The sequence below is a fragment of the Salmo salar genome, unplaced genomic scaffold (genome assembly GCF_905237065.1).
Source record: "Salmo salar unplaced genomic scaffold, Ssal_v3.1, whole genome shotgun sequence".
Lineage (NCBI taxonomy): Eukaryota > Metazoa > Chordata > Actinopteri > Salmoniformes > Salmonidae > Salmo > Salmo salar.
In genome coordinates this window covers 100,589-121,181 of record NW_025547492.1, presented here as the reverse complement: position 1 = coordinate 121,181, position 20,593 = coordinate 100,589, and the positions used below count along the sequence as shown (strand labels likewise).

Below are 20,593 nucleotides of genomic sequence, written 5' to 3'. Positions count from 1 at the left end.
ACTTCAGTGCCGAGTTGAAGTGCCAAGTTGAGGAAGACCCGTGATCTTTACAGCAGCAAAAATAAAATAGTTTGCACTACACAACAAAGAAGTTACTCAGCCATAAATAAATAGGTTATTAGTAGGTTAAAATGTACTAGACACAGACAAACGACTTGACATGCTACCATCTTGGGAACAGCTTATATACATCTGTAGACATGATCCATCCCACCAGAGGGTGGAGGGGCACCTGTATCAGTGGTTTTGACCAGATAGACACCTGCAGACACACAGTATAGTGCCTCCCATGTACTCTCCTAAGATTGGACTTTTCTATACCACGTATCACGTGACTGTGTACAAAACTGCCAATGGTAGAAAACTTTGCCAGCGGTAGACAGTGCATTCGTTAAGTATTCAGACCCATTCACTTTTCCACATTTAGTTACATTTCAGCCTCATTCTAAAATGGAATAATATTTTTTCCCCTCATCAATCAACACACAATACCCCATAATAACAAATCAAAAACAGATTTTTATACACTTTTGCACATGTATTTACTTAAGTATTCAGACTCTTTGCTATGAGACTCGAAATTGAGCTCAGATGCATCCTGATTCCATTGATCATCCTTGAGATGTTTCTACAACTTGATTGGAGTCCACCTGTGGTAAATTCAATTGATTAGACATGATTTGGAAAGGCACACACCTGTCTATATAAGGCCCCACAGTTTACAGTGCACGTCAGAGCAAAAACCAAGCCACGAGGTCAAAGGAATTGTCCGTAGAGCTCTGAGACAGGATTGTGTCGAGGCACAGATCTGGGGAAAGGTACCAAAAAATGTCTGCGCTTTACGTCCCCAAGAACACAATGGCCTCATATTGTTAATAATTTTAACCCCAATACTCTTTCTAGAGCAGGGATTTTATCTTATGTCGTCTACTTTGATGCTAATTAGCATTTCAATCCGAAACAAATATATTGATAAAAGTATTTGTATTTATTATGGATCCCCATTAGTTCCTGCCAAGGCAGCAGCTACTCTTCCTGGGGTTTATTATGGATCCCATTAGTTCCTGCCAAGGCAGCAGCTACTCTTCCTGGGGTTTATTATAGATCCCCATTAGTTCCTGCCAAGGCAGCAGCTACTCTTCCTGGGGTTTATTATGGATCCCCATTAGTTCCTGCCAAGGCAGCAGCTACTCTTCCTGGGGTTTATTATGGATCCCCATTAGTTCCTGCCAAGGCAGCAGCTACTCTTCCTGGGGTCCAGCAAAAATAAAGGCAGTTATACCATTTTAAAAACATTACAATAAATTCACAACACACTGTGTCCTCAGTCACCTTGTCCTAGAGAGATTTACATGGTTATCAAAACGTCACACCAGGGTAAGCCTAAACAAAACACAGCCCTATGGGAAAAATGAATGGTGGAAAAACGATGTGAACCATCTCCCTGTTTGACCTCTAGTTTTTATGGATATTATGACTCTACAGAGCCCCACAGTGGACATGTCAAAATATGTTCCATTGATAAAGCACACTTTATTTAACCTCAATGTCATCTTGTTTTTACATGGCATTGTAGATGTTAGCGGTATATAGTATGTATTTTGGATGTTTTCAGTGTGTTTTTAACCTTTTCAGACAATGGGTTAATCACAATTAAAAAATAGTGCACTAACATTACACAAAGTGAACTGAAGTCTGACAGCCCAAACAAAAACACAAATTCTCAGTCAAAAACACAAGTCAGAACACAGCCTCTTGATTCTCTCATGTGTTTTCAGGTTCTCTGACTGGGAAAATGTCTTTCCACAATGAGAGCAGTGGTATGTCTCCTCCTGTGTATTTGTATGTATTCGTTCATGCTCTTTCAGGTACCTTAACCGGGTAAATCTCTCTCCACACTGGAAGCAGCGGTACATCTTCTTACCTGTGTGTGTCCTCACATGCTTGTTCAGGTTTCCTACCTGGCCAAAACTCTTTCCACAATGGGAACATTGGAAAAGCTTTTCCCCTGTGTGTCCCCTCTCATGGTTTTGCAGGCTCCCTAACTGGGTAAACGTCATTCCGCATTGGGAACAGTGGTAAGGCTTCTCTCCAGTGTGTATTCTCTTATGTATTCTCAGGCTCCCTAACTGAGTAAAACTCTTTCCACACTGGGAGCAGTGATGTCCGCCTGCTGGTTTGGACGTCTCGGGGTCTGGTTTCCCTGAAGGACTCTTCCTGCTGTCAGAAGGAGAGTCTGGTCTCTCTCCTGTCAAAGACAAACAGATTATTTAATTAAACAGAAACCTGAATGAAACCTCCACATGATAAAACTTCCTATGACGTATTCCTGTAATTTCCGGACTATTAAGCGCACCTGAATATAAGCCGCACCCACTGAATTTAAAAATATATATTATTTTGAACATAAATAAGCCGCACATGTCTATAAGCCGCAGGTGCCTACCGGTACATTGAAACAAATTAACTTTACACAGGCTTTAACGAAACACGGCTTGTAACAAAAAATAAGCAGTAAGCTTTAGTTGTCTTTTTGCACTGAGTGAATTCCTCACGCTGCTGTTTCCAACGTCTTATCATCGACTCATTAAGACCAAGCTCCCGTGCAGCAGCTCTATTTCCTTTTCCAACAGCCAGATCAATCGCCTTCAACTTGAAAGCTGCATCTCCGTGTCTTTGCCATGATGAGGGTGACAAAATGACTACCGTAATCAGAATGATGGGAAGTTTGAGAGCGCTCGATTTAATCTAAACAGTAAACAAAAAAGTTGTTTGACCTTAACCCGTCCGGCAATTTCATTGGTCTAATGAAAGCTTCATACCGCCAAAAAACTGAGAACGTCACAGAATGTGTTTTAAAAAAAAATAAAATAATTGAAAGCGGGAAAAATCCATATATTAGCCGAGTCATTGTTTAAGACGCGAGGTTCAAAGCGTGGGAAAAAAGTTGCGGCTTATAGTCCAGAATTTACGGTCATCTAGACTAGATCCCTCAATCACCTAAAGTCAGTTTTCACAAGTATTATTAAGGTGACTAGAAAATGCAGGTCTCTGTGTGGTTCTTAGTCAGAGACTCTGTCAGTCAGTATGGTCAGGAGGAGTTGAGGAGTCTGGTTGCCTTTTACAAGGAGCACTTGACTAAGGCATAATTACACCAGAGGAAGTCATGTCAGAGTACTCCCAGTACAGAGATTTGCCCAGGGCCCATCAGCTGGCCCAATGAGACATTTTCCTCAATGTCCTGCAGTCAGGTGTTTACTAGGATAATGTTACCAATGTCATAAACGTGAGCTGTATATTTTGGTAAAATTACACAACACATAATTGAAAGAAACAAATTTGCTCAAGGCACATTATACATAATTGAATGAACCATGAATAAATAACTTGTTAATGTTATGAAAGAATTAAGCATAAACAAATATATTTTTCTTTAGAGGAGAGCCAGATTCAGGTGACGGAGGTCTCCTTGGTGCTTCCTGTCTCCACTGACTGAGATCTCCTTGGTGCTTCCTGTCTCCACTGACTGAGATCTCCTTGGTGCTTCCTGTCTCCACTGACTGAGATCTCCTTGGTGCTTCCTGTCTCCACTGACTGAGATCTCCTTGGTGCTTCCTGTCTCCACTGACTGAGATCTCCTTGGTGCTTCCTGTCTCCACTGACTGAGATCTCCTTGGTGCTTCCTGTCTCCACTGACGGAGGTCTCCTTGGTGCTTCCTGTCTCCACTGACTGAGATCTCCTTGGTGCTTCCTGTCTCCACTGACTGAGATCTCCTTGGTGCTTCCTGTCTCCACTGACTGAGATCTCCTTGGTGCTTCCTGTCTCCACTGACTGAGATCTCCTTGGTGCTTCCTGTCTCCACTGACTGAGATCTCCTTGGTGCTTCCTGTCTCCACTGACTGAGATCTCCTTGGTGCTTCCTGTCTCCACTGACTGAGATCTCCTTGGTGCTTCCTGTCTCCACTGACGGAGGTCTCCTTGGTGCTTCCTGTCTCCACTGACGGAGGTCTCCTTGGTGCTTCCTGTCTCCACTGACGGAGGTCTCCTTGGTGCTTCCTGTCTCCACTGACAGAGGTCTACTTGGTGCTTCCTGTCTCCACTGACAGAGGTCTACTTGATCACACACATCCACAGTTGAAGTCAGAAGTTTACATACACTTAGGTGGGAGTCATTAAAACTTGTTTTTCAACCACTCCACAAATTTCTTGTTAACAATGTATAGTTTTGGCAAGTCAGTTAGTACATCTACTTTGTGCATGATACAAGTAATTTTCCCAACAATTGTTTACAGACATATTATTTCACTTATAATTCACTGTATCACAATTCCAGTGAGTCAGAAGTTTACATACACTAAGTTGACTGTGCCTTTAAACAGCTTGGAAAATTCCAGAAAATGATGTCATGGCTTTAGAAGCTTCTGATAGGTTAATTGACATCATTTGAGTCAATTGGAGGTGTACCTGTGGATGTATTTCAAGGCCTACCTTCAAACTCAGTGCCTCTTTGCTTGACATCACGGGAAAATCAAAAGAAATCAGCCAAAACCTCAGATTTATTTTTTAGACTTCCACAAGTCTGGTTCATCCTTGGGAGGAATTTCCAAATTCCTGAGGGTACCACGTTCATCTGTATAAACAATAGTATGCAAGTATAAACACAGTGGGACCACGCAGCCGTCATACCGCTTTGGAAGGAGACGTACTTTGGTGCGAAACGTGCAAATCAATCCCAGAACAGCAGCAAAGAACCTTGTGAAGTTGCTGGAGGAAATAGGTACAAAAGTATCTATATCCACAGTAAAACGAGTCCTTTATCGACCTAACCTGAAAGGCAGCTCAGCAAGGAGAAGCCACTGCTCCAAAACCGCCATAAAAAAGCCAGACTACGGTTTGCAACTGCACATGGGGACAAATATCATACTTTTTGGAGAAATGTCCTCTAGTCTGATGAAACAAAAATAGAACTGTTTGGCCATAATGACCATCATTATGTTTGGAGGAAAAGGGGGAGGCTTGCAAGCCGAGGAACACCATCCCAACCTTGAAGTACGGGGTGGCAGCATGATGTTGTGGGGGTGCTTTGCTGCAGGAGGGACTGGTGCACTTCACAAAATAGATGGCATCATGAGGGTGGAAAAGTATGTGGATATACTGAAGCAACATCAAGACATCAGTCAGGAAGTTAAAGCTTGGTTGCAAATGGGTCTTCCAAATGGACAATGACCCCAAGCAAACTTCCAAAGTTCAGGAAAAATGGCTTAAGGACAACAAAGTCAAGGTGTTGGAGTGGCCATCACAAAGCCCTGACCTCAATCCTATAGAACATTTGTGGGCAGAAATGAAAAAGCGAGTGTGAGCAAGGAGGCCTACAAACCTGATTAAGTTACACCAGCTCTGTCACGAGGAATGGGCCAAAATTCACCCAACTTATTGTGGGAAGCTTGTGGAAGGCTACCCGAAACATTTGACCCAAGTTAAACAATTTAAAGGCAATGCTACCAAATACTAATTGAGTGTATGCAAACGTCTGACCCACTGGGAATGTGATGAAAGAAATTAAAGCTGAAATAAATAATTCTCTCTACTATTATTTTGACATTTGACATTCTTAAAATAAAGAGGTGATCCTAACTGACCGAAGACAGTGAATTTTTACTAGGATTAAATGTCAGGAATTGTGAAAAACTGAGTTTAAACGTATTTGGCTAAGGTGTATTTAAACTTCCGACATCAACTGTATCTCTGTCCGCCTACCTGCTAGGATGATATACAGGAAAGTGTCTATGCCTGCCTGCTAGGATGATATACAGTAAATATCATGATCTAGTCATACACCATGTCTGACTTCCTTAATAAGTCCTATAGATACTGTTCATGATCTAGTCATACACCATGTCTGACTTCCTTAATAAGTCCTATAGATACTGTTCATAATCTAGTCATACACCATGTCTGACTTCCTTAATAAGTCCTATAGATACTGTTCATAATCTAGTCATACACCATGTCTGACTTCCTTAATAAGTCCTATAGATACTGTCCACTGTTTCAGAGTAGGAGTGGCCATGACCCTTCCAAATTGTAAGGATTACGCTAGCTGCTGTAACCACAGCAACATTTATTTCGGTGACAGAATTATAGAGTAACTTTGGAATACGCTAGATACACTACATGACCGAACGTATGTGGACACCTGCTTGTCAAACATCTTATTCCAAAATCAAGTGAATTAAAAAGGGGATTGGTCCCCCCTTTGCTGCTATAACAGCCTCCACTCTTCTGGGAAGGCTTTCCACTAGATGTTGGAACATTGCTGTGGGGGACTTGCTTCCATTCAGCCACAAGAGCATTAGTGAGGTCGGGAACTGATGTTGGGCGATTAGGCCTGGCTCGCAGTCGGCGTTCCACTTCATCCCAAAGGTGTTTGATGGGGTTGAGGTCAGGGATCTGTGCAGGCCAGTCAAGTTCTTCTACACCGATCTCAACAAACCATTTCTGTATGGACCTAGGTCCAGGGGCATTGTCATGCTGAAACAGCAAAGGGCCTTCCCCAAATTTGTTGCCACAAAGTTGGAAGCACAGAATGGTCTAGAATGTCATTGTATGCTGTAGCGTTTACACCACTCCAGCCTACGCTTGGCACTCTAGCAATGATAAAGTACTTTATGATAACGCGAAAATTAAATAAACGATTTGGTATCATTTTTATTATGGAAGATTGAATAAGTTTGCTTCAAACGGTTTGCTTGGAATGATTTGTAGCCATCGTCTCGACTATCTGTGCATGAGAGTCCATTCAACTCAGTTTCCCTACCTGAAAAAACGCCATTCCGTAAAGTGTATTCACGCACGCAAATTCAGGAAGAAACTGAAGAGCAGATGGCCTGACCGCGTTTTGCGACTGTCGGCACACTTGACCGCAGTCAACAGTGGGCTCGGAATCGCCTCCAGTTTAGTACGATGGAATTGCAGTATTGAATGAAGACAAGTCCATTCCGTGAGACATTTAAGTTGTGATTTTGCGTGCAAATCCATTGTTAAAGTTTTGTTGTTGGCCAGCTTGTTGATGGTATTCACATCTTACAGTGTAGCTTTATCAATTCCTACATTAAAACGGCATTTAAGATCAGAACTAGAATAGAATGCCGTTTAAAACCACGCATCAGTAAAACAACTATTTTCAAGACAGGACTTCCTGGTGTTACTCAGATCTTCTGTCTCCTCTTCTTCCCTCTCCTCCTCCTTCAATATGACAGTTCTCTCCTTCATTCACTCCAAAAAAAGTATAATCGTTTTCTTCCTCTTCTTTCTCTGTAACAGCCTCTCCCTCTACTTCTTCATTTACTGTGACATCCTCCTCTTCATTCTCCTCTTTCACGACAACGTTCAGCCAAATACCTTCTTTCTCCTTCCAGCAGACCTCTTTTTTAGCAGGAGGGCAGTAGCTTGGTGAGCTCATGGTCGGGGATGTTAGCCAGCTAACCTAGCTAGTTAGCGACTAGCCTAGTGACAGGCTCATTTATCAAGCCAGCTACCGTTACCTGACTAAACGGAAATATCACATTAAATGGGGAAACTAGTTAAAAGACAGAATTATGTTCCAAATACAGAGGCAAATATACACCGAAGCAGTCTGAACAGCTTGAATGTTTCGGCTAGGAAGCTACCGAGGTGGCTGACTAGATGTTGTTGAAGAAGCGTCCCGTCCACTACATTATACGTCACGCTGAAAGCATCGCCTGAAAAACACATATCGCCATCTGTTGACTGGAGTGGTTAACGCAGATAAATGTTTCTTTTATTTCCAGACAAAAAGTGCATTTTTACATTTCTTTCATTAAATAATAATATAATAGTCAGACAACTGCAGATTTGTAATAATTATGAATTTAAAACCTACTTCTACATTCTACCAACACAACAGATGTTTCTACTACAGTGAATATTAACCAATGAGGTGGGTCTTTACACATTCTACCAACACAACAGATGTTTCTACTACAGTGAATATTAACCAATGAGGTGGGTCTTTACACATTCTACCAACACAACAGATGGTAATACTACAGTGAATATTAACCAATGAGGTGGGTCTTTCCACATTCTACCATCACAACAGATGTTTCTACTATGAACACTTTCAGGTTAATTGAAGTTAAATTCCCAAATAGCCTCTACAGGTTTGGTCATTATCAGGTATTGGAGCGTTGAAAGATGATGCACAACAACGGTTTCTTCCACAAAACCACAACTTCAATAACCACCGCGGTCTAAATAACTGTAAAGTAAGTCGCCATCGAAATGACTACCGCTACAATCGACCAATCAACCATGACTTGAGCCTGTCGCCTGCAGTCCGTGGAGAAAAGTAGCTTTTTTTTCTGGTAAAGTTACACTGGGTACATGGGCCACATCAATCATTACCGTCCGGCACATTGTCTAGGAAAGTACTACGTGGCTGTGGTGGAAGATCAGACCTCACCACCATTTGACTGATGTTGGGGGCGTGTCTGAAGGCTACCCGTCGGGGTTCTTTAATCGTCTTTTCCAGTTGTGGATCAATGATCAAGACGTGCCAGTGTTTTAATGATGTGGTCCAACTGTTTACCAAGTGGGGAGAACTGAAGGAAGCATTGAACATGTTGGTCTGGAGGGAGGGAGGTTTGGGGAGAACTGAAGGAAGCATTGAACATGTTGGTCTGAAGGGAGGGGAGGTTTGGGGAGAACTGAAGGAAGCATTGAACATGTTGGTCTGGAGGGAGGGAGGTTTGGGGAGTACTGAAGGAAGCATTGAACATGTTGGTCTGGAGGGAGGGGAGGTTTGGGGAGAACTGAAGGAAGCATTGAACATGTTGGTCTGGAGGGAGGGGAGGTTTGGGGAGAACTGAAGGAAGCATTGAACATGTTGGTCTGGAGGGAGGGGAGGTTTGGGGAGTACTGAAGGAAGCATTGAACGTGTTGCTCTGGAGGGAGGGGAGGTTTGGGGAGTACTGAAGGAAGCATTGAACACGTTGATCTGGAGGGAGGGGAGGTTTGGGGAGAACTGAAGGAAGCATTGAACGTGTTGGTCTGAAGGGAGGGGAGGTTTGGGGAGTACTGAAGGAAGCATTGAACGTGTTGCTCTGGAGGGAGGGGAGGTTTGGGGAGTACTGAAGGAAGCATTGAACACGTTGATCTGGAGGGAGGGGAGGTTTGGGGAGAACTGAAGGAAGCATTGAACATGTTGATCTGGAGGGAGGGGAGGTTTGGGGAGTACTGAAGGAAGCATTGAACGTGTTGGTCTGAAGGGAGGGAGGTTTGGGGAGTACTGAAGGAAGCATTGAACGTGTTGCTCTGGAGGGAGGGGAGGTTTGGGGAGTACTGAAGGAAGCATTGAACGTGTTGATCTGGAGGGAGGGGAGGTTTGGGGAGTACTGAAGGAAGCATTGAACATGTTGGTCTGAAGGGAGGGGAGGTTTGGGGAGTACTGAAGGAAGCATTGAACATGTTGGTCTGAAGGGAGGGAGGTTTGGGGAGTACTGAAGGAAGCATTGAACATGTTGGTCTGGAGGGAGGGAGGTTTGGGGAGTACTGAAGGAAGCATTGAACATGTTGGTCTGGAGGGAGGGGAGGTTTGGGGAGAACTGAAGGAAGCATTGAACATGTTGGTCTGGAGGGAGGGAGGTTTGGGGAGAACTGAAGGAAGCATTGAACGTGTTGATCTGGAGGGAGGGGAGGTTTGGGGAGTACTGAAGGAAGCATTGAACATGTTGGTCTGGAGGGAGGGAGGTTTGGGGAGAACTGAAGGAAGCATTGAACGTGTTGGTCTGGAGGGAGGGAGGTTTGGGGAGTACTGAAGGAAGCATTGAACATGTTGATCTGGAGGGAGGGGAGGTTTGGGGAGTACTGAAGGAAGCATTGTCGCTGTCTGAAACGCTCATCCAGACAGTCCTCTGGGTAACCCCGCTGTCTGAAACACTCATCCAGACAGTCCTCTGGGTAACCCCGCTGTCTGAAACACTCATCCAGACAGTCGGCTTGTTTGTCATAGTCACTCTGTGTACCACAAAACCTGCTTATGCGACAGTATTGGCTGACGGAGAGGCTATTTTCTAGGGGTGTAGGGTGGAAGCTAACAGGGATTTCCTGTCCGTTGGCTTCCTGTATAGGTCTGTGCTAAAGCCACTCCTCTCCCTCTTAATCAAAATGTCCAGATAACTTGTTTCATGCACATCAAAGGTGAGGGTGAATTTTAGATGACAGAAGTCACATTTAGGTGCCAGGTGTAACTGAGGCCATAGATGCTCCATATCCATTACTTTGAGTGTTTTATATAATACAACTAAATGTGTTTCTGTGTTGCAGCGGCTGTCAAGAAATGGAACGGCAAGGCCACAGAACATGATATAAGAGGAGCTGTGGGAGACCACCTCAAGCCCCTGGTAGAGCCAGGGGTGGTGTTTACCACTCCTTCAGCAGGCTGGAAAAGTCCGACTGATACTGTTTTTCATACTAAGTTGGACTAAGATATGTGTTGCTTTGCGCATATTTCTTCAATATGTTCAAATCAAGCTTTATTTATACAGCACATTTCAGACATGCATGCAACACAATGGCTTCACAGGAAAATACAAAGTAAATAAACATAAATATTTACCACAACAGGATAAAAAAATATATAAGAATAACAACTGAAAGATTAATGAGCATTGTAAGGAAATATCATTGATTAAAATATTAAGAATTGGATGCAATATCCAACCCAAAATATAAGCTTGTTTTACTCCATTGTTTGTTGTTACGTTCCCCAGCAAGAAAACCAGAAATGTCCCTTAAATAGAAGAGGAACTAACAAAGAGTCACTGACAACAACCACAACTAAACAGGTGGGGTTTTAGGAGGGGTTCTGAAAGACACTATGGGGGTGTCCACTGAAAGTTGACTAGTAACAACAACTGGGACCTAAAAGACAGCCACTAAATCTGCCCAAGAAGAGGCAAACAAAAGAAAAACCCACACCAAACTTAAAGACAGGACGCAAACCAAAAAGGTAGCGTAACTAAAGTTGTTGACCCTCCACGTCTTTGAAGACAACTGGCATACTGGGCCAGACACTCTTAAATAGCACCTGGACCAGCTCAGGTGAAACACCTTCCCACTAACGAGATGGACAAGCCAGCACAGGTGGAACACAAACTGACTAATGAGGTGACACCAATCAGTGTGTCCTACGTGCTAACGAGCTAGACGTGCTAACGACGTGCTAACGAGCAAGACCTGCTAACGGGCTAGTCGTGCTAGACGTGCTAACGGGCTAGACGTGCTAACGAGCTAGACGTGCTAACGGGCTAGTCGTGCTAACGACCTAGACATGCTAACGAGCTAGACGTGCTAAAGTCCAACCTCAAAACATAAATGGAAAAACCAAAGCCTGTAACACCTTCTCCCTTAAGACAACAAATACGTCCTATATTTTTGTTGGACAAGTTTGCTCACCATCAACAGAAAACAACTTCCATTTCACATTATAATCAACTACAATGCTTCACCTTCACCAATATAAACATGGTGTCTACTGGCTGTCAACAATTAAAAACAAGAAAACACACCTATTTTTAAATATATATATTTTTCTACAATGTAATTTTTTTTTAAACTCACTAGCTTCTAGAACTCTCGTCTTCCTAAAACTCACTAGCTTCTAGAACTCTCGTCTTCCTAAAACTCACTAGCTTCTAGAACTCTCGTCTTCCTAAAACTCACTAGCTTCTAGAACTCTCGTCTTCCTAAAACTCACTAGCTTCTAGAACTCTCGTCTTCCTAAAACTCACTAGCTTCTAGAACTCTCGTCTTCCTAAAACTCACTTGCTTCTAGAACTCTCGTCCCCTTGGAACGAGCCCAAACAAAACTCATCTCCAATACAGAGAAACATGCAGTCAAAATAAATTGGGATCCATGGCAACGCACTGGCGAAACGCAAAACATTTTTGACTGCCCACCATTGAGAATTTCAGCAACCAAGTTGTCCTTACCACGGTCTGATTTCAAGAGGAAACTCCTGCAATATCGGTAGTAGCTTTCCACCTCACTGCGGAGCTTCTCTCTCTTTTCAGGGTTCACTAGATAGGCATGTTGTTGGATCTGGGCCCAGTCCCCAATGTCATGCTCTAGTACATTTGGGTTGGCACCTCCGAGAATGAACCCTGATATTCTAATAGCAGGGCAACAATGTCAATATAATTGTACCCAAAAATGGTAAGCTGGTTGCATAAATAATTATCATTACTAAATGTTACATAATATGAAATATGAAAATCAAATGTACACCCCTTTGTTAATATGTATTGGCAATAATTCACTTAATGGTGAGGCATGGAATAATAAAACATGTATATACACACAAACATCTGCCATAATCATATTACTTGTATGTTTTTAAACACCTTATAAACTGCACCAGCAACAACATCACTGCTGTTTAGTAGCAATACATCACTGATATCCATTAAGGGGAAAATCAGGTTGTACGTGCTGTTGAAACTAACACCACTAAAAACATGGAAATGGGAGATATATTTTACCTCACTGGTTAGAGGACAACCTGCAGAAGACAGTCAGCTACATTTTGGAGTGATACCTTACAATTTAGGGGTCGCTAAACAAAGGAATGAAACACTTATTTGTCATCACTCATCGATATCATGTTGAAATCAATTGCGTGAGAGTGGGGAGATGAGGTTGCATGTCCTGTTAAAACTAACAGCTCAAAAACCACATGGAATCTGGGAATAATGTGTACATCACTGGTTAGAGGACAACTTGTAGAAAACAGCTAGCTACATTTTGATTCAAGTGGGTCACCAATGCTGTAAGTGTAACACAGCTCTTTTTTGTTAGTCACTTTTTGTTAAATCACATAAATAGTACTCTTTCAATTCAGAGCCTGGATTTTTCCCCTGATGAGGCTAATATCCATATCATGCTGAAATCAATAAAACAGGGGGCAAACGATTAGGGTTCTACATTGTGACATCATTAAAATACTCCTACTACAATGTTAAAACATTCTACATTATGACATAATTTAATTGATATCATGAAACAACTCCTTCATGTATGTATTTTCTGATGTTTGATCAGAGATCTTTTATCAGAGTATCTCTTGTCACATTGATCACAGCTATAAGGTTTCTCTCCAGGGTGTGTTCTCTGGTGTATAGACAGATAGCTAGATGTAGTAAAACTCTTCCCACATTGACCACAGCTATAATATTTCTCTCCTGTGTGTGTTCTCTGGTGGTATATCAGGCTGAATGACTGAGTAAAACTCTTCCCACTTTGATCACAGCTATAAGATTTCTCTCCTGTGTGTGTTCTCTGGTGTGAAGTCAGCTGGCTGGATGTGGTAAAACTCTTCACACATTGATCACAGCCATAAAGTTTCTCTCCTGTGTGTGTATGCTGGTATACTATCAGGTTGTTTAGCTGAGTAAAACTCTTCCCACATTGATCACAGCCATTAGGTTTAACAGGTTTAAGGTTTAACAAATCTTTTGTTTACAAAAGCTTTGTTAAATCAGCACAACAGTTTTCAGCTGGGCTAACATAATTGCAAAAGGGTTTTCTAATGATCAATTAGCCTTTTAAAATGATAAACTTGGATTAGCTAACACAACGTGCCATTGTAACACAGGAGTGATGGTTGCTGATAATGGGCCTCTGTACGTCTATGTAGATATTCCATTAAAAAAAATCAGCTGTTTCCAGCTACAATAGTCATTTACAACATTAACAATGTCTAAACTGTACTTCTGATGAATTTGATGTTATTTTAATGGACAAAAAAAATTGATTTTCTTTCAAAAACAAGGACTAAGTGACCCCAAACTTTAGATTGTTAGTGTACATCTACATGATGTATTGTTACACCATGTAGGAGCAGTATAGACCTAATCTGTTCATTATATACATCTACATGATGTATTGTTACACCATGTAGGAGCAGTATAGACCGACAGTAGCTGGCTACTTATTTAAATTTATTTTGACTTAATGAAACTGCCTTAAATGTGCTGTAGTAAACATTTTTTTATTCTCACTAATCAATCAACACATTCCTGTCTTTGTATATCTCAATACAATAGTATTATTTAATGAAATCCATTTAAAATAATATTTTCCCCAACTGCGTTTTCCATCCAGTCAGCAGACGGCGATGTGCGTCTTTCAGGCGATGCTGCAGCGTGACGTATAATCTAGTGGACGGTTCTTCAAAAACAACAAGTTAACCACCTCGGTAGCTTGCTAGCCAACATAGCCGAAAGATTCAAGCTCGTTAGATGCTTTCGGTGTATATTAGCGGCTGTGTTTTAGACACACTTCTTTTGTATCAACTTGTTAACCTATTTAATTTATTACGTTGTTTTTTGTTAGTCAGATATAGTAGCTGGCTGGTTAAGTTAGCACTAGCTTAGTTGCTAATGATAGCTAGCTAGCTAACATCCACGAAAATGAGGTCACTAAGCTTCTCCCCTCCTGCTAAAGAAGAGGAGGTCTGCTGGACGGAGAAAGAAGCTCTGGGGCTGAACATTGTAGTGAAAGGGGAGAAGGAGAGGAGGATGTCACAGTAAAAAAGAAGTTGGGGATGAGGCTGTTCCAGTGAAAGAAGAGGAGGAAGACATGTTCAGAGTGAAAGAGGAGGAAGAGGATGTTACTGTGAAAGAAGAGGAGGAAGAAAAAGGATACAGTTTTTGGAGTTCAGAAGGAAGGGGAAATTTCTGTCACATTGAAAGATGAAGAGGTGGAGGTAGGAGATCTGATTTACACCAGTAAGTACCGCCTTAAATTGTTTTTTTCACTTTGGATATTCGGAGTTGGCTCATCAATACCTCTTCACCGGAGGGCCCTAGGATGATTACTGATATGTCTACAATCAGACGACATAGAGGGCAAGCTACCCCTTGTTTTCTCCGTTCCGTTTCCAAAAAGTGACTTGACATATATATTTGAGAAGGGTCTATCTGCTGACAGCAGACTGGGGGCCACGGCATGTAGTGATTTTAATGTAGTGATGATTTACTACACACCGTTCCCCCCAATAGAGCCATGTGAGAGTTGGGTTGGCTACACCAAAGATGATGGATATGCTGACAAGAAGTCTCTGCCCTAACAAGGGGAGTCGTTGTCCACAAAGCAGCACTGTGGGTTGTCTAGCTCCCGCCTATCCTTTCTTTGGATTGGTGGATACATCTTATTATTGTTATCTATTGTTTATATTCTATGAGGGTTGTTGTCGTCAACTGCCTGTATTCAATGGAGAGAGATGCTAAGCTACTAGCATGAATATGCATAGCGATCTGGAGACAACTCCTATAGTGTTTTTATCAAAGTTGTTGGTATGTCACGTGTCCACATAACAACTTAATCATTATGAAACTTCTGTTAGATCAAGTAAACCTCACGTAGCAAATAAGTCATTCATTTTGTTGTTGACCAAATTCGACACTTTCCACATTGGGTTGATCATTGTTTCCACTTGGATACAACCTACTGTAACCTACTGGCATGACCTACAGAGATACAACCTACTGTAACCTACTGGCATGACCTACAGAGATACAACCTACTGTAACCTACTGGCATGACCTGCAGAGATACAACCTACTGTAACCTACTGGCATGACCTACAGAGATACAACCTACTGTAACCTACTGGCATGACCTAGAGAGATACAACCTACTGTAACCTACTGGCATGACCTAGAGAGATACAACCTACTGTAACCTACTGGCATGACCTACAGAGATACAACCACTTGGATACAACCTACTGTAACCTACTGGCATGACCTACAGAGATACAACCACTTGGATACAACCTACTGTAACTTACTGGCATGACCTACAGCGATACAACCTACTGTAATTGCATGAGAAAATAATGGTACCAGTCAAAAGTTAAGACACATACTCATTCAAGGATTTTTCTTTACTTTTACTATTTTCTACAATGTAGAATAATAGCGAAGACATCAAAACTCTGAAATAACACATATGGAATCATGTAGTAACCAAAAAAGTGTTAAACAAATCAAAATATATTTTATATTTGAGATTCTTCAAAGTAGCCACCCTTTGCCTTGATGACAGCTTTGCACACTCTTTGTATTCTCTCAACCAGCTTCACCTGGAATACTTTTTCAACAGTCTTGAAGGAGTTACCACATATGCTGAGCACTTGTTGGCTGCTTTTCTTTCACTCTGCGGTCCAACTCATCCCACACCATCTCAATTGGGTTGAGGTTAGGTGATTGTGGAGGCCAGGTCATCTGAAAATATAAAATCTAAAATTTGATCTCATCAGACCAAAAGACAGATTTCCAATGGTCTAATGTCCATTGCTCGTGTTTCTTGGCCCAAGCAAGTCTCTTCTTCTAATTGGTGTTCTTTAGTAATGGTTTCTTTGCAGCAATATCAACCATGAAGGCCTGATGGTCCTCTGAACTGTTGATGTTGAGATGTGTCTGTTACTTGAACTCTGAAGCAAGCTTAGTGAGCTCATGGTTGGAAATGTTAGCTAGCTAGGCTAGTGCTAACTTAACCAGCCGGCTAGCTGACTAATAACAGAAACACCGTAAATATGAAATTAAATCGGATAACTAACTCGACAACAGAAGTGTTTAAAACACAGTGGCTAATACACATGAAAGCGTCTAAAGAGCTTTATTGGTTCGGCTATTTTGGCTAGCAAGCTACGGAGGTGGCTGACTAACTGTTGCTGCTGTTGAAAAAAAGCGTCCCATCCACTAGATTAAACATCACACTAGCAGCATTGCCTTAAAGCCCCACGTCGCCATCTGCTGACTGGAGTGGGTAACGCAGTTGAGTAAAATGTATATTATAATTATCAGACAAAAAGTTAAAGGGTGGGAAGCATGAGTTTTTACTCACCAGTGTAACAATACAGTGTGGTTAAAGACTTAGTAACCTAGTTGTATTCACGATCTGGTTACCTATAAGTACAAACAGTTGTTTTTCGTTATTACACATGTTTTCATTTATTTTGGGATATCTTCTAAACTACCCACAATGCAGTATTTCTCAGCGTCATATGGAGGATCTACTCTGTGCTATTGAGTTTCTATGCTAGCTCGGTAGCTAGCTTAAGCTTGCAAACGTTAGCCACACCTCATGCTTTTCATGCACTGTGTGGTTGTGTTATCTAGAGGGAACCCATTAGCACGGTAGGCTCTGGTGCCTTCTTACCGTGGCTTCAAAACAAAAGAGAAAATCACACCTGCTTGCTCCTTTAAAAAAAAACTTTTAGGTAGGTACTTTACATTTGATACCGACAGCTACGAGTCACGCGTTAAAATCGCTAAGCAATATACTTCAAAGCAGTGTGCCGATGCCTGTATCAATTTATCAGCAGCACGTGATCAATGATGTTCGAAGCTTCATTTCATCGAACAACCGCCTGCAGCTCACACTGCAGGCGACTGCAGACTAATTGATCTACAAATCACCTTGCATCATAAATAACTACTCATTGTTATTTATAAATCAGTCAGCCAGTCACCATTTACCCAAAATATAGCATGGACTTGATGCTCACGAATGCTTCAGGGAGATGTTCCCCATCACTACTTTTCAGCATTCTCTGTGAAGTACACTACGGGAGTTTTGTTCGTTTTTCCACCTTGGCTTACTGCTAGCTGACTGACATCTGGAATCTATCTATTTTGGATGTTGGGGATTTTCCATGACATCATTCTGTGTGTCTCTGCTCTTTTGATCTGCATGTTTTAGTTGGGTTTTGTTAGTTGGGTTCTAACTGGTCTCCAGTAGTTGGGCTCCAGCTCGCTGACCATAGCTAGTTGGCTAAATAGCTAATGTTAGCGGGCTGGCTAAGAGAACTGCATATAGCTAACATTCTTTGATATTTGGTTCGATGGCATTATGTATTTCCAAAACTGTGGTTTACTTTAATCACTCAAGTCATGAGTGGAAACGGTTGGTTTAATTTCAAGTTCTACATTTGAAGTTATTTCTGTTGTAGTTTACATCATAGGGAATAGGCTGGTCCTCCATATTACTTCACACCTGACTTTGGCATTCTTCTGAATTCTGATTGGTTTTATGTAATAACTCCAAAAATAGAACAGTGAGGGGTGACTGCATTGGGACTTAAAAAAATATTTTTCATTTGATAATTTATAAACAATACAAAAAATACAAATGACAGCATCATACAAATATTAACTACATCACACCTGCCCAGACCCACTAGAACACACCCCCATCTCCATTAACTACATCACACCTGTCCAGACCCACTAGAACACACCTCCATCTCCATTAACTACATCACACCTGTCCAGACCCACTAGAACACACCTCCATCTCCATTAACTACATCACACCTGTCCAGACCCACTAGAACACACCTCCATCTCCATTAACTACATCACACCTGTCCAGACCCACTAGAACACACCTCCATCTCCATTAACTACATCACACCTGTCCAGACCCACTAGAACACACCTCCATCTCCATTAACTACATCACACCTGTCCAGACCCACTAGAACACACCTCCATCTCCATTAACTACATCACACCTGTCCAGACCCACTAGAACACACCTCCATCTCCATTAACTACATCACACCTGTCCAGACCCACTAGAACACACCTCCATCTCCATTAACTACATCACACCTGTCCAGACCCACTAGAACACACCTCCATCTCCATTAACTACATCACACCTGTCCAGACCCACTAGAACACACCTCCATCTCCATTAACTACATCACACCTGTCCAGACCCACTAGAACACACCTCCATCTCCATTAACTACATCACACCTGTCCAGACCCACTAGAACACACCTCCATCTCCATTAACTCCATCACACCTGTCCAGACCCACTAGAACACACCTCCATCTCCATTAACTACATCACACCTGCCCAGACCCACTAGAACACACCTCCATCTCCATTAACTACATCACACCTGCCCAGACCCACTAGAACACACCCCAATCTCCATTAACTACATCACACCTGCCCAGACCCACTAGAACACACCTCCATCTCCATTAACTCCATCACACCTGTCCAGACCCACTAGAACACACCCCCATCTCCATTAACTACATCACACCTGTCCAGACCCACTAGAACACACCTCCATCTCCATTAACTACATCACACCTGTCCAGACCCACTAGAACACACCTCCATCTCCATTAACTACATCACACCTGTCCAGACCCACTAGAACACACCCCCATTAACTACATCACACCTGTCCAGACCCACTAGAACACACCTCCATCTCCATTAACTACATCACACCTGTCCAGACCCTCTAGAACACACCTCCATCTCCATTAACTACATCACACCTGTCCAGACCCACTAGAACACACCTCCATCTCCATTAACTACATCACACCTGTCCAGACCCACTAGAACACACCTCCATCTCCATTAACTACATCACACCTGTCCAGACCCACTAGAACACACCTCCATCTCCATTAACTACATCACACCTGTCCAGACCCACTAGAACACACCTCCATCTCCATTAACTACATCACACCTGTCCAGACCCACTAGAACACACCCCCATCTCCATTAACTACATCACACCTGTCCAGACCCACTAGAACACACCTCCATCTCCATTAACTACATCACACCTGTCCAGACCCACTAGAACACACCTCCATCTCCATTAACTACATCACACCTGTCCAGACCCTCTAGAACACACCTCCATCTCCATTAACTACATCACACCTGTCCAGACCCACTAGAACACACCTCCATCTCCATTAACTACATCACACCTGTCCAGACCCACTAGAACACACCTCCATCTCCATTAACTACATCACACCTGTCCAGACCCACTAGAACACACCTCCATCTCCATTAACTACATCACACCTGTCCAGACCCACTAGAACACACCTCCATCTCCATTAACTACATCACACCTGTCCAGACCCACTAGAACACACCCTCCATTAACTACATCACACCTGTCCAGACCCACTAGAACACACCTCCATCTCCATTAACTACATCACACCTGTCCAGACCCACTAGAACACACCCCCATTAACTACATCACACCTGTCCAGACCCACTAGAACACACCTCCATCTCCATTAACTACATCACACCTGTCCAGACCCACTAGAACACACCTACATCTCCATTAACTACATCACACCTGCCCAGACCCACTAGAACACACCTCCATCTCCATTAACTACATCACACCTGTCCAGACCCACTAGAACACACCTCCATCTCCATTAACTACATCACACCTGTCCAGACCCACTAGAACACACCTCCATCTCCATTAACTCCATCACACCTGTCCAGACCCACTAGAACACACCTCCATCTCCATTAACTACATCACACCTGTCCAGACCCACTAGAACACACCTCCATCTCCATTAACTACATCACACCTGTCCAGACCCACTAGAACACACCTCCATCTCCATTAACTACATCACACCTGTCCAGACCCACTAGAACACACCTCCATCTCCATTAACTACATCACACCTGT

General features: G+C 42.5%; 1 long non-coding RNA gene across 1 annotated transcript; it reads right to left on the bottom strand.

Moving 5' to 3' along the window:
- Nucleotides 1–1,513: 1,513 nt before the first annotated feature.
- On the bottom strand, nucleotides 1,514–7,806 carry LOC123731931 (uncharacterized). The gene is made up of 2 exons (XR_006762926.1): nucleotides 6,819–7,806; nucleotides 1,514–2,248 (listed from the first exon to the last, which is right to left on the bottom strand). It is a non-coding gene; the product is annotated as an uncharacterized lncRNA (long non-coding RNA).
- Between the last annotated feature and the right edge of the window lie 12,787 nt (nucleotides 7,807–20,593).